Below are 14170 nucleotides of genomic sequence, written 5' to 3' on the forward strand. Positions count from 1 at the left end.
TCATCTAATAATTCTTCTTCTTTTTTCCAATTTTTAACAAGTTGCAGTAGGGCCATGTAATAAAGTTCTCTATGTTGCGGAGATTTAAATGAATGCTTTACATGATTATTAGGATGGGTTTGATAATTTTTACTAGTCTCCGTTCACAAGTTGAGGCTGAATATTTGCCAGTTGTCCCATCTGCTGTCACATTGCTTTTTTAGGAGTAGTTTTGGGCTATGTCGTACAGACACATGTTTTCAAAAACAGTACTTCTGTTTGGACAGTATGCGTCAATTAAATTGTTTTTTAAAATGTCTTGGCTGTTGGGATCATGTATGGCTATTGTTTCTATCTCTTGGTAGGATTATAGTACTCTTTTTTTCGGGATGATGCTGGACCAAGGTTTAGCCAGACAATGTTTTCAGATTTGGCATGTAAGTCTGTACCTGTTAAACGGGCTGCAGCTTCGTAGCACCCGCATTCTCTGTGGGAGAGCATGTTTATACATAAGCTGTACAATCTTGCAACTGCAGTGGAATTGTCTGCAATGTATTGTACATCTATATTTGCATTCCACAAGAGGGCAATGATTGCATTGTAATTATTGATGTACTTGGATGCTTCGTGCCTTTTAATGTTAAATGTGTTTGTAAGAGATTTGCCTTGTACAGTGTGTCTAACAGAAGAAATCACACTATTTACATGTCCTTTTCCGCAAACTGGTTAAGGGGGCCAAAGTGACATTTGGTGTAGTATTTATCTTTGTTGTTATATCTACATCAGCAGTATTTTGCCACACTTATGTTTTAGGATTTGTGTATGTAGGTCACTGTGTGTGGTTTCTGAAGGGATGTTACAGGCAATGTATGTTTCAATGAGCTGTAAAACAGCAACATCACTGGCATGGCCACATTTGGGAGCATCTTCTATCTACAAAGCATGTGTATGTGTGGTGCTACTCTAGATTGATATTATTTTCTCCAAAAGATGTGTTACACTTCTGCAAGCAGATGGGTAGTTTCATGGAAGATGAAGTGCAGCAATGGTGAAAGTACCTTGAAACATTGACACGATCAAGAGAACAGAGTTCTCTGGTGTTTTTATATCTATTCCCTCTTTTTTTTTTGCAGTGCGTAGGAAGTTGTGTAAGTCTTCCCATGCATATTTTGCACAACTTAAAGTAACAAACCATGTGGGTTGGTCTAGGTTCCTTAGCATACAACGTACATCAGAGTGACCTCGGAACCAGTATTCTTTTGTAAAATGGATATTTGCCAAGAGATTTGTTATACCTGACTGCAGGACTTCATCTTTCTCTTTTATCTTTTGTAGCAGTTGGGACATGTTTGAAAAATTAGAGCCTGTTCTTAATGTGTGTACAACTCCATAACACAGAGTTGGTAGTTCACTTTCAAACAGGAGGTGGAAAATGTATTCTGCATTTTTTCTGAATCTGTGGTCTTCAGAATAGATTTGTAAAGAGCGGCATTCTGATGCAGTAATTTGTGTGTATCTTTCATCATATCTTCCTCCTTTTCCTGTAAGAAAGAGTAAAGGAAAGGATCTTGCTTCTACACTTTTTTCCCATATGGTCATTGGGGATCCTTCGTCTTGTCTCATTTGATATGTTTCTAATGCATATTCAATTGTGTCTTTGGAGTGTAGTTGGTGAATTGTATACTGGTATGAAATGTTGACTGCAATAACTGGATCTACACGTTCAAACTGGCCAGGAGTGGTGAATCTTGAATTATATGGCTGATTTATCTTATGTTTTCCTCTATGTATATATTTTCGTAGTACCGGTTCTTTTGTATAAAATATTGAAGGGCTTGTCTAACTTTGTTTAAGTCAACTAGTTGTTGCCAAATTATTTTGTCTTATGTTGGTACATCAATAACTAGTACAATCAATGATTATTGGCCATCGTACTTCTAGAGATTCCACATTTTCTTTAAGCTCTAATGGAAAATATACTACTTTGCCATGAATACCTTTTACTAACTCAGATGGAGGCAGGGTGGCAATTTTTGGTTGAAGGCATATTATAGTTTGAAATCAGTGTACTGTTTGGTTTATAATGTTCAAATACAAGATAAATTCTTGCAGAGCTTTTGGAAGTGGGAAGATTTCTAAATCGTTAATAATAGCATGTGATGGCATTTGGTTATTGTCAAGCTTTGTATTGCAGTACGTGCAAATTATTGAGGGGTCAGTTATTTTGTATTTATTTTCTGTTGTTAGCTATAAAGCTAATTGGAACCATTAGGATTCCTCATTGTCCTCTATTTTGTAGGCCATATCGACTATTTTTGCACGCATGAGTCCGAGGGAGAGTCCAGTCGTAGCCAAGAAACCCTTGGAGGAATGACATTTTGTTGCTGCTGCTGTTTCTTCGATTGTGGACACTGTGGCTTTAACAGCAAAGAACAGACCATTAAAATTGACTGCAGGCGCGTAGTGACCGCACGTGAGTCCGAGGGAGAGTCCAGTCATAGCCCAGTCAGAGCCCAGGAGAGAGCATGGAGGCTTGAGGCTCTGTAATGGCTGAGACCGTGGCTGTGGCAGACGGTGATAACACGCCAGTCTGTGAGAGACCCAACATGAGAGCGAAAACACGTCCATTGCCGCTGCCTGATTCGCAGCTACCAGCACTGAGAAAAGGTAAGGCAAGCGTGCGCTGGCGTGCGACCTCTAACATTGAAGCAGATGCTAGTAGAATTTTGAATACCATAAGTAACGTGAAGAACGCTGACCGATTTAGGTCCCCATGTGGAACGGTACGAACTGGAACACATGGTTCACCAGTGGCACAGACCAATCACACCGCAGGCCTTTTAACGGATGTGCAATTAACATCAAAAAAGAAAAATGACAAGGTAGGGCACCTTCAGTCCATTTAGAAGGTGGCATCTGGAAAGTACAGACAACCCACCCTAAACTTGGGGGCAAAGTTAGATCTACGTCAGAGCTTAACCTTACCTTGCGAGCAATGGTGTAATGATGCCAGCAGTACGTTGAACCTCAATGCGTGTGCCGCAGACAGGAATGACAGGATCGAGCGGGAGGCTGAAGGTGAGGGTGAGAGGCCTGGCAGTCAGCCGCAGGGACAGGACGGGGATGCTGGAACGGTGGTGAGTGAAGACATGGGGGTAGATGAAGACGTCATATTCATTGATGTCAATGCCGATGAGTCGATCTACTCACACGTCTGACTCGACTGATGAGCCCGACAAAAGAGGGACTGATGTGGATGTTATTAAGATCCCTGATGGGAATGTGCAGAAAAATATGATCCTGAAGGCAGACTACCGGAAGAGGTAGAATTCAACATAATGACCACGTGCCAGAAAGAAGGTCCAGTTGAAGACGTTTCGAAACGTGGGCAGGAGCTAAACAGATACCATAAAAAAGATCACTGTCCTGCTACACCACTTGATGCTAGTGGCTCATTTAAAATAAAAGATATAGCAGGTCCGTCTACAGAGGTTGACATTTGTATGGCACAAGCAGCTACACAATCAACAATCAATGACAATTCTGAACCATATGATTCAAGGCATGTGCAGCAGATACAACAAGCTGACAAAACCTATGATGAAAATGTGAATATGACGTCAAAAACAGTAATGAAGATACAAGTGAATAACAGCATTGACTTGTCTCAATTGAGGCTGAGAACCCTAATCAAGCAAAGAAAGGGGAGGCTATCGCAGGTGAAAAGACTGTTACATGAGACAAATGCCAAAATGTCAACACCATTAATAGTCAAGAAGACAAAAAGTAGGAGCCTAAATATTCATGAAACCTTGATTGCATATGAAATCTGCGAATTGGAATGGAGAGAACAATTCATCAAGTCTATGAACATCAGAACAAAGGATAATGCACTAAGCTCAGAAGTGCGGTATAACATAAACACTCCTGTTAAAAACGCTAACGACGATATCCTTAATTCAAAGGGAGGAATCAGTAGCCAGAGAGACAAGTCGACCACCAGACAAGAACTGGGAGATAGATCCGTTGATGAAACATATATGGCAGCTAAGCCAACGGGTATATCGCGAAGACATTCACAACAAACGAATATGGAGTACAATCTACATGACACAATTGAGGCAAAGGAAATTAAAGAACCTCTAAGGAATGGCAGTACACAAGGTTTGGAGCAACTAGAAAAAACAAGCTAAACAATATCTCAATCAAATGAATCAATATCAAATCAAAAAGACATCAGTTTTCAAAAAAAAATAATAAGATCCCTCCAAATAATGAAGCAGTGTATAGACCATCAACAGACTGTAGTGATTGAACACCTAATGGTCAAAAGGATCAAAGTGAAGATGAGCCAGTTCGTATTTCTGATAAAAATCAGCTTCCTATAGCTGCAGGCATGCAAATACATAATAACGTAATGGCAGTGCTGGCTAATTCACTAGCACCTTTTACAACATTATATGAGACCATAAGTGAAAACTTGAAAGATAACAACACACTGCCAGCATTAATTCATTCAAAACTAGCCATGCAGGAATTAACAGCACAAAAACTGAAAATGCGACTCAATCAAGAGGCAGAAACCTCGGCTGCGTGGCAATGGAGGCTTTATGATCTTGCTAGTGGAGAAAAAGATGAGAAATCAACTTTAACTCATATGCTCCTTGACTCCCTGAAATAGATGAGGAAAACTATAGAATTGGTCGAAAGAGATACACAAATGCAACAAAAAAAGTAGATCCAAAATTGACGCATCATAAAGGTCCCATAAAAAAGCAGGACACTAAAGGTACTGTGACATTATTAACAATGAAAAAAACAAATGAACAACGACTGCACCTAGGAGATGACGAGAAATCTGGTGAAAAAGGTAAAACGACAACAGTACATGAAGGAAAAATGGATGGCAAAAGATCGAATGGGCTTGAAGTGCTCAGCCACCCAAAAAAAACTAGAGAATCTTTCATCAGTGGCAATAAGAACACAGGACAGGAGTGCAGGAAACAGAGCTGTATTACCAGTGAAGGACAGCTCACTAGATGGTGAGAGAAATCCCCCCAGAACTCCAACCAAGACTACACTGAAACAACACATCATAACAGGAAAGGATGTAGTTTATCCAGTGTTTGGAGAATCACAAAATCATCCGAAAGAAGATGGACAAAGAACCAACAAAGAAAGAAGGGCACTGGAAGTTGGTCTTCTAAAAATAAACACAAAAAAAGGTTGAAAAAAAAGTACTGCGTTAAATAGAGGGACTGGCGCAAGGGCGTTTATGAGAAACATACAGATGCCAAAATTACAAATAGTCTCAAAAGAAACAAATGGATAAACTAAAAAATAATAAAGGCAAAGTGCCTTATACTCCCTTTGGAAGAATTATCATTCTAAATGATAGTGATGACTCAAATATAACATGTGAAAATGATCTATCAAATGACCTCATAGACAATGTTTCCTATTACATCGATGAAGTAGAGAATAACACGCAGAAGACTGTAACTGAGGAGTCAGTGCAAGAACACGTAAACTTGGACGATACCCAAATCTCTATGAGTGAGGAAGAGTGTAATAACATTGAAGACGATGACATAGCAGAATCTCAATCCGATAACGATAATTCATTCATAACCTTAGACGAGAAAAAGAACAGTCTACATCTGGATCCTCAAATGAAAGATTTGCATGACAACCGAACAAACGGGAGGGAAACTAACTGGAACCCGAAAAAGCCAAACAAAGAAGGAGGAAAGTATGAATCAAGTTCACAGAAAACCAATATAACACCCATGAGTGTAAAGAAAAATGGAAATTTTGATTAGAAAACATTATGCCGGGGAAAGAAGATAAAAACTTAAACCGGCAAAATGTATTACAACTTTTACATCGTGTGCATCAGTTGCGACAGATAAAAACCTTTCACATAGCAATTGTGGAATAGCCTGACGAACAACGAGTTGACCGAGTAATTCTCCACCTAAATTCATCAAAAGTTAAGGAGATCTTTCTAAAGGAAGGAAGACATCTGATTAAACAGGGCTATGAGCTTCAAGATTATGAAGCCAAGATGTGCTCACCCAATGGTAGACAAATGGAGAGTTTACCACACCGGCAATGAGAAAAAAAGTATAAGCACTTAGGCGCTAAGAAGCCCGAGTCCAAGAAGGAGTGTTTTAAAGTAACTTTTAACAATCGACTTCAAGAAGATGTAACAAACTGTCGAGGCAAAACACTTGGAAAAGATCAATCCTTGCAAGAAGATTGGTTCTTGGAAGCAGAATCTCCCTCAAAGAAGAAGGAAAATAGTTTGCAAAATTCTAAAAAGGAAGAACCCACCAACGTCATAATTTCATGGAACACCAGGGTATGTATGCACTTGATAAATGAATGGAATCTGGACTTTAAACGAGCATCGATAATATGTCTGCAAGAGACCTGCTAGTATGAACTACCGACCTGTGACAAATATGACATCCTAATAAACCCAGCAATTAAAGGAATTAATGGGAGACCTTCTTCAGGTCTAATGACACTAATTCATAAAGAGAGAGAAATGAAAATACTCAAAAAAGGGAATCCAATCGCTACATGCAATGAACACTGTTGGAGACAAACAAAAGATTCCAGAAGTCTGGTGAAAGATTGTTGATTATGAACGTAAATTGGATTCAGCCAGGTATAAAAACAACAACCTTAATGAATAACTTGACGAAAGTAATCGAAACACAATCATCAGTATTTCCACAACTAAATATCATGCCCCCCCCTTAGTGTCTGTTTTCCCCCCTCCCGCCCCCTCTGAGTGTGTGCCCCCCCTGCCCCTCCTTGAGTGTCTCTGCGCCCTCACCCTGCTTGCTCCCCCCTCCTTTTGCTCTGTGTTCCACCCCCCTTCCTGCCTCCTTCCCTTCCCCCCTCCTCACTTCCATACTCTCTACTACCTTCCTTTTCCCCTCCCCTCCTTTTCTCCCTCCTCTTCTGACTCCCCCTCCTAGCACTTACTGCTATCACCTGTTCCTTGACTCTTGATAGCAGCTTGTCTGTCCTCCCTCCTCCCCCCTTGTACTCTCCCTCCCCCCTCCCCTACTTATCAAATTTTGTCACCGACATTTTTGCTATGTAGCGTGCCTTGTTCTCCTTCCATCTCCGTCCCATGGCCCCCCTCCCTCCCCTCCTCTTGTTACCACCTGCACTGCGTAAATTGTTGTCAGACTTAGTAATGTTACTGCTTGCTTTGTTTCTCCTTCCTACCCATTACCTCTTGCCTTACTTGTTTTATGCACTTGCACTATCAGAAATGTCGACAGGCCTATTATGATAGTTATTTTCACATTCTGTATTGTTTCAAGGGCTTCTCGGAATGTAACTGTATTTTCCTATGTCCCCTCCCCCCTTGAAGCGCTTTGAAACACATTGTGTATAGGCGCTATATAAATAAACTATCATATCATATCATATCATATGTGGGGATTTAAATATCAAATGCCTCGACGGTAATGGATCAGCAATATTAAATCGGTTAAAACCAAAGTCCACAGATGCTGCCAAATGGGTGCAAATGGCCATCGCTACCAATTTATACATGCTAAATAGTCAAGTACCAGGTTTCCCTGGATAGCGACATCCCAGGGAAACCTACATGGTCTAAGGGATTTGCAAATACCATTATTGATTACATTTGGGTCTCAAAAGTCAACTTGCATAAAATCATAAGCTTGGAAGTGCTACCTCAGATAGACAGTGACCATACTATGCAAAGGATCAATCATTGGAAGATTAATGGGATAGAAAGGCAAAATAGAAAACTGACACCAAATAGCGTGGAGCTTACTACGTAAGGAAACCATCTACGTTTAACGAAGAAGAATATTATGATGATAACACAAAAATACAGAGAACAAGTAAATGCACTAAACCCACAATTGGATTATGAACCACTCTTGAAGATATACGAGTCAAAACAATCAGGAATAAAGTTAGACTTGTTTACAGCAAAGCATCAGTACAGTGCCTCATTGGTTGAGAAACGAACACAGGTTCGTCGAGAAATTCGACAACTGAAGAAAAAGGGAAATGACATAAGTGCACAAAGTGAAATCAAAATGGTGCAACATCAATACAGGAAATGGCTTAAAGATCTGTGCAATCAGGAGCAAGGCAAACACATGATGATCGCTTTTTTCTGCAAAAACTACAAGACAAATGTGGGAGATAATAAACCTAATGCTGAGCCATCAGAAACAACTGACAAGTGGAGTCGCAGAATGTATTTGGATGTCCAGAGGGAAATCATAGCCAGTTGTTGGCAGACTGCTCCAAACCTTGGAAAAAGATGATGGATGAACATGATATCGAGGTGGCAATAATGAAACTCAAGGATTCATCTGGTGCCGGCCCTGATGGCTTGACAAATCTTCATCTTAAAAAAGATCCAGCAACCTGGGCAAAAATGATATTCAGTAGATTTGAACAGATAAGAATACAAAAAAAAAATCCCGGCAGCATGGAATAAAAGTATAACCGTTCCAATATTTGAGAAGGGAATGCGTGACGACCCAAAAAACTATTGGTCGTATTCCCTCTTATCAACAATAGGTAAACTATTTGCCTCAAGCCTACAAAATAAACTTACAAACTGGGCTAAAGAAAATAGAATTATTGATCCTCGGCAAACTGGGTTTACCAGAGGAACAGGCATGGACTGAATCTATACATTTTGTCAATGCTGAAAATGCATACAAAAAGAAACAATAGTGGTCTATATCTGGCTTTTATAGATCTAAGCCAGGGGTTCGATAGAGTAAAACGAAATAAATTATGGGTCAAACTAAAGAACTGGAAATGCCTGGATAATGTATTACAACCTATTATTGTTCTACATTGTGGTACATCAACACAGATAAGAACATCGAAAGCAGGCACATTATCAGTGGACATTGACATTAAAAAAGGGGTCAAACAAGGATTTCCCTTGGCTGCTATGCTTTTTAAATTATACATTGCTGACCTGCCGGAGTTACTGTCTGATGTAAGAGACTTCCCCCCGAAGATTAACGAGCATGAGACACCCATGATCTGTTACGCAGACAATATAGTCCTGATGGACGAAACATAAATTGGGTTACAACATCTGTTAGGCAAGTTACAAGAATACATGATAAACAACGACTTAGAGACCAACATCACAAAGTCGAAAACTATCTCCACCGGTGGTAAAAAAACACGTTTCAATAAGAAGTTTTGCTGGCCGATGGGAGGCATGGTCCTCGTACTGTTCACAAACATGTTATTTGGGGATAAGGTTCAACATGTCATACGCGGAGAAAGAATGGGAAGAATAGCTCTATCTAAAAGTAAGAACACTACTGAATCAAGACTCCATAGTGAATTGGAGATATGGTAAATTTTCACTGATGCCAGTGTGGATATTTTACACCCAGAAAGTTATCCCGACACTCTCTTATGGCAGCGAAGCAGGTTTAAATCTTTCTTGGCAAATTTGGGCAAAATTGGAAAGTTGTTTTGGAATCCCATACTGAGATTGCCACGTAACACTCCAATGGTAGCTATAAGAAGTGAGCTGGGGCTAGAATCCTTGGAGGCCAAAATGAAATGGAAATCATTGTCTCTTCTACGAAAAATCAACAAGGAGAATCCTGAAGAGAGTATAAGATATTGTCCAACGCTGGAATAGAGAAAACTGCTAGCCTGATAAATATGTAGAAAGAAGAATGGAATAGGGTGTTGCTTAACCTTGACTCAACAATGGAAGAACTCTTATCCAATCCAAATCGAGTTAAAGAAAAACTCTTTAGATTAGACTGGATTGAAACAAGAGAAATCAAGTTAGCCTTGAAAATGTCAAGTTTGATGTCAAATGAATCAACGAAAAGGAACAGTCGCCCAGAGTATCTAAGAAAATGTCCATCTAAATATTATAGAGAGGGAGACTGATGAAGATTCGTCTTGGAGTATATCCAACAAACGAATATAAACATAGGACCGGGAAAAGAGGTCAGAACAATGGAATGTGCAGATTCTGTGAGGACAAAATTCAGAAGGAAACGACATATCATCTATTATTTGAGTGTATCGCAATTAATGATATAAGAACTCAGAATCCTGTAAGTTACTTCTCCTAGTGTAAAACTAAATCTGCAGAAGAGTGGTGGGACTTCTTTATTTTAGGGGCGAACCAGCATTTCACATGTGCTAGCATAGCATTTTTAGAGATTGTGCTTAAAAACAAAGACTTGGAGTGTGAAACACAAAGGGGGCAATGCATAGAATTTGGCGTACAAGTGGCGCATGCGGCGGCGCACAGAGTGTGCGTGCGGCAGCCTGCACCAGCCGCGTGCGCCCAAACCCATTTCAGCACACAGCGTATTCATGGATTTCAACATCCATGACCAGCCGTGGCACAGAGAGGCGCAGCGACCCTGCATCAGCGCCAGTAACGCCCCCAACCCCACCCCGTGCGCCAAAAATATCGCACAAATCCCCTACATTGCGCAAAGGCCAGGGGACCAGAATACAGCCCCCGCAAGCACGAAAACGTGTGGAAACTCCCCACCACCCCTCAGAATACACGTACTCTGCTTGCGCTAGCGAAAACGCATGGAAAAGTCCAAGCGCACCCCTCGGAATACACGTACCCCGCTTGCACCAGCGAAAACGCGTGGAAAACTCCCTGCGCACCCCTCGGAATACACGTACCCCGCTCGCGCTAGTGAAAACGCGTGGAAAACTCCCAGTGCACCACTCGGAATACACGTACCCCGCTCGCGGTAGTGAAAATGTGTGGAAAACTCCCTCTGCACCCCTCTCACTATCAAAAACGTATGGAAAACTCCCAGCGCACCCCTCGGAATAAGCGTACCCCGCTCGCGCAAGCAAAAAACGTGTGGAAAATTACCCGCACACCCCTCGTGCTAGCAAAAACACATGGAAAACTCCCCACGCACTCCTCGGAATACACATATCCCGCTCGCGCTAGTGAAAACACGTGGAAAACTCCCTGCGCCCCCCTCACACTAGCAAAAACTCATGGAAAACTCCCTGCACACCCCTCGGAAAACACGTACCCCGCTCGTGCTAGCGATAACGTGTGGAAAAGTCCACGTGCACCCCCGGAATACACGTACCGCATCCCACGAAGAACACGCACAGAGCGATGGAAACTCACGTGGGACCTTCAACCCTGCGCATGTTACACGTGTAATGTCACAGACGCGCTTACGCGCTAAGAGCCTTTCCTCAAATCACACGCTGACGTACTTTTTTTTCATGTGCCAAATCACTCCGTATCAAGCTGGTCACGCGAACACATGGAAGACCATGCTCTTGCCCAGAAGGCCGAATTACTGCCCCCCAGAGCCGTACGTGCCGGCATCGACAGGCCTGGCACGTGCACGGCAGCAGCAGGCTGAAGGTGGGAGCGAATATGGCTCGGGTCATCTACATCAAAGGGGCAGGCATCGGCCGGAGGGCAGCAGGACCATGAATTGGGAGTGTCTTCTGTGTGGCAGCGGTTGGACCAGCAGCTCACCATGGTCAGGGTGGAGAACTATATGCGCAGGGCATTGAGGCGGGCTGAGTGCCTCGAGGCAGCTCGCAGGGAGTTGGAACAAGCCATGACTGCATCCCTGTGAGACCACGAGGCCAGAGAAGTGGCCCGCCTCCGGGACATCGACATGGAGTTCGATGATGCCCTGGCCCGGAACATCAACGAGTGAGCCGTTGGACTTGCCAGCCGCCATTGTACATATTTCATTAGTGTTAGGTTTCCTTTCTTTTTCTTATATTTTGGAGTTAATGGACATTGCTCCACTTCATGTATATAGTTTTTTCTTCATAGGACTTTTTTGTAGATTTCATTTGCTACGGGGATCATGGATCCTCTGGACTTGGATTGTAGATAGCTGAAGACTTGTACATACTTTCTTTTTCAATTTTCCCATGGATCAATGGTTTTCATTTATTTGGATTGTTTATTTCTTATTGACATTGGCAAAGGACCACTTTTTTTTATGTCTTATTTTTTTTTACCTATAATTTTATTATGTCTGTCATTGCATATTGATTTACATGTTTGATATCCTCTATGTCACTTTGTTAAGTTTTCAATACATTTATGCTAACTTCATGATTGGTGTTGTGTTCTATCATTGCTTTTGTGCATGTCTCAACGTACCGGAGGCGGGCCTCTTCCCTGTCCCAGCACCCTTCTGCATCCTCTGCCTCCAAGAGGCACCAGGCCTTCCTGAGGGTGCTGGACCTGAAGTCCTCCCAGCGCTCCACGTTGATGGCAGCCACAATGTCCTTCCAAATTCTCTTCCGTCCATCAGAGTCGGCGCGTGGTCTTCCAAAGAGGGCATCATAATGCCCCAGAACTTGCTCCACCAGGATACCAACTTAATTTTCACTGAAGCTGGTAGCCCTCTGCCTCTCTAGCTGGAGATTGCCACTGGTGCCGGAAGGTGTTCTGTCGGACATGGCAACCCCGAGGCAGGTGTCAGTGGGCAACTAGATCCTGGGGCTGGGCTGTGCAGTGATGGTACTTCAGTCGGGAGTCTTCTGTTCCAGCAGGGGTGTTCACAGCAACTGGACCCCTGCAGTTGGCTGACATGCAGGCACCAAACAGCAGGGCAAATGGCCAGCAGGCAGGCAGGCAGCAGCAGATGGCTCGTGGGAGTTGGCGTGGGGTTCTGGGGGGGCAGTAATTTGGCCTCCTGGGCAGGAGCGTGGTCTTCCGTGTGTTGTCACATGGCCAGCTTGATACAGAGTGATTCGGCACGTGAAAACACAGCACATCAGAGTGTAATTCTAGGAAAGGCCCTTAGCGCGTAAGCGCGTCTGACGTAACATGCGCAGGCATTCCCCTCATCACGGGTGCATAGTGATTCAGCACGTGAAAAAACAACACGTCTGCGTGTTAATGCGTGTAATTTGAGGAAAGGGCCTAAACCCGTAAGTGACGTGACGCATGCGGGAGTTTCCCTCAGCACGGGTTAAAGGTGAGTGGGGCCAGCAGTTTGCTGTACGTGCCTTTCGTGGAGACCGACGTGTGTTGCTACTTCTGGTTGTTTTGCGCGCCATCACAACTTCACAGCGGGTCAAGGACATATCTCTTCTTTTGTCGGGGGTATTGGCTATGCATGTTTTTCATTATCACGCTAGTCAGACGGTGAGTCGCGCACACTATTTTTCCCACTGCGGGTGCCCCTGTGTATCGCATACTCGTTTTCGAGGTCATAGTAGCATGCATGTCCCACGCATACGTGCTTTTCGTGTCACTGGGTGCCACTGCGTACTGCGGGAGGTTAGTTCCGCACACATAGGCTACCAGGGGTTGCATGCATGATTTTACTGCAGTTTTGGGGTGCCTGAGCATTGCATGACCAGTCACTTTATCACTGGGGTCACATACAGCCTTGCAGGTGCAGGGGTGCTGTTAACATCTAGTACCCCACCCCCTTCACCCCAATTGCCCAGGACAATTGTCATGTACACCTCCCATTGGCAATACTACATATGTGCCAGCACTACTACATCTGTGCTATGGTTGGGAGGCCATGAAAAGTGAGGGGCACCTCAGCTGAGTGTACTCCACGTGGTGGGCGTGGTCAGGGACGTGGCCGGGGTGACCAGGGAGTAGGGGGACTCCTGGGTGTCCAGGGTGGCTGCAGAGGGGGAAGAGGCAGGGGTGCGCCACTTCGGCACAATGTTGTGCCACGTGTTGGTGCAGTTATGCCACCACCCCCTGTGGCTCCGGGAGATGCAGCTCTTGCATCTGGCACTGGCGCCCATGTGACCCGGCAGTCCGTTTCATCGACTGCCACGGGCCCAAGGGTAGTGGTAGCTGCAGGTGCAGCTGTGGACACCACCACCCAGGCTCAGGGACGGCCAGCGCATGCTGCGTTGGCACCTGAAGAGTCCCAGGATGATTTCCAGGAGGTAAAGTGACACACCGTAAGTGCACGCAGGGCTGCCCTGACCGAAGCACGTGTTCCTGGGGCAGTATTGTCATCTGCTGCCCCGAGCAGCTGGGTGTTGGCAAGTGCATAGGCAAATGCAGCCGACACCACCCCGGCTGTGAGTCTACTATCCAGGACAGTCCCGGTCAATGACCCTGGCACAGCGGATGTTGCTGCGCAGGGCCCATTCCAGGGCACCCAGCAGCTACTGACGCAAG

Source organism: Ambystoma mexicanum, chromosome 7q (genome assembly GCF_040938575.1).
Source record: "Ambystoma mexicanum isolate Mex_15411 chromosome 7q, UKY_AmexF1_1, whole genome shotgun sequence".
NCBI lineage: Eukaryota > Metazoa > Chordata > Amphibia > Caudata > Ambystomatidae > Ambystoma > Ambystoma mexicanum.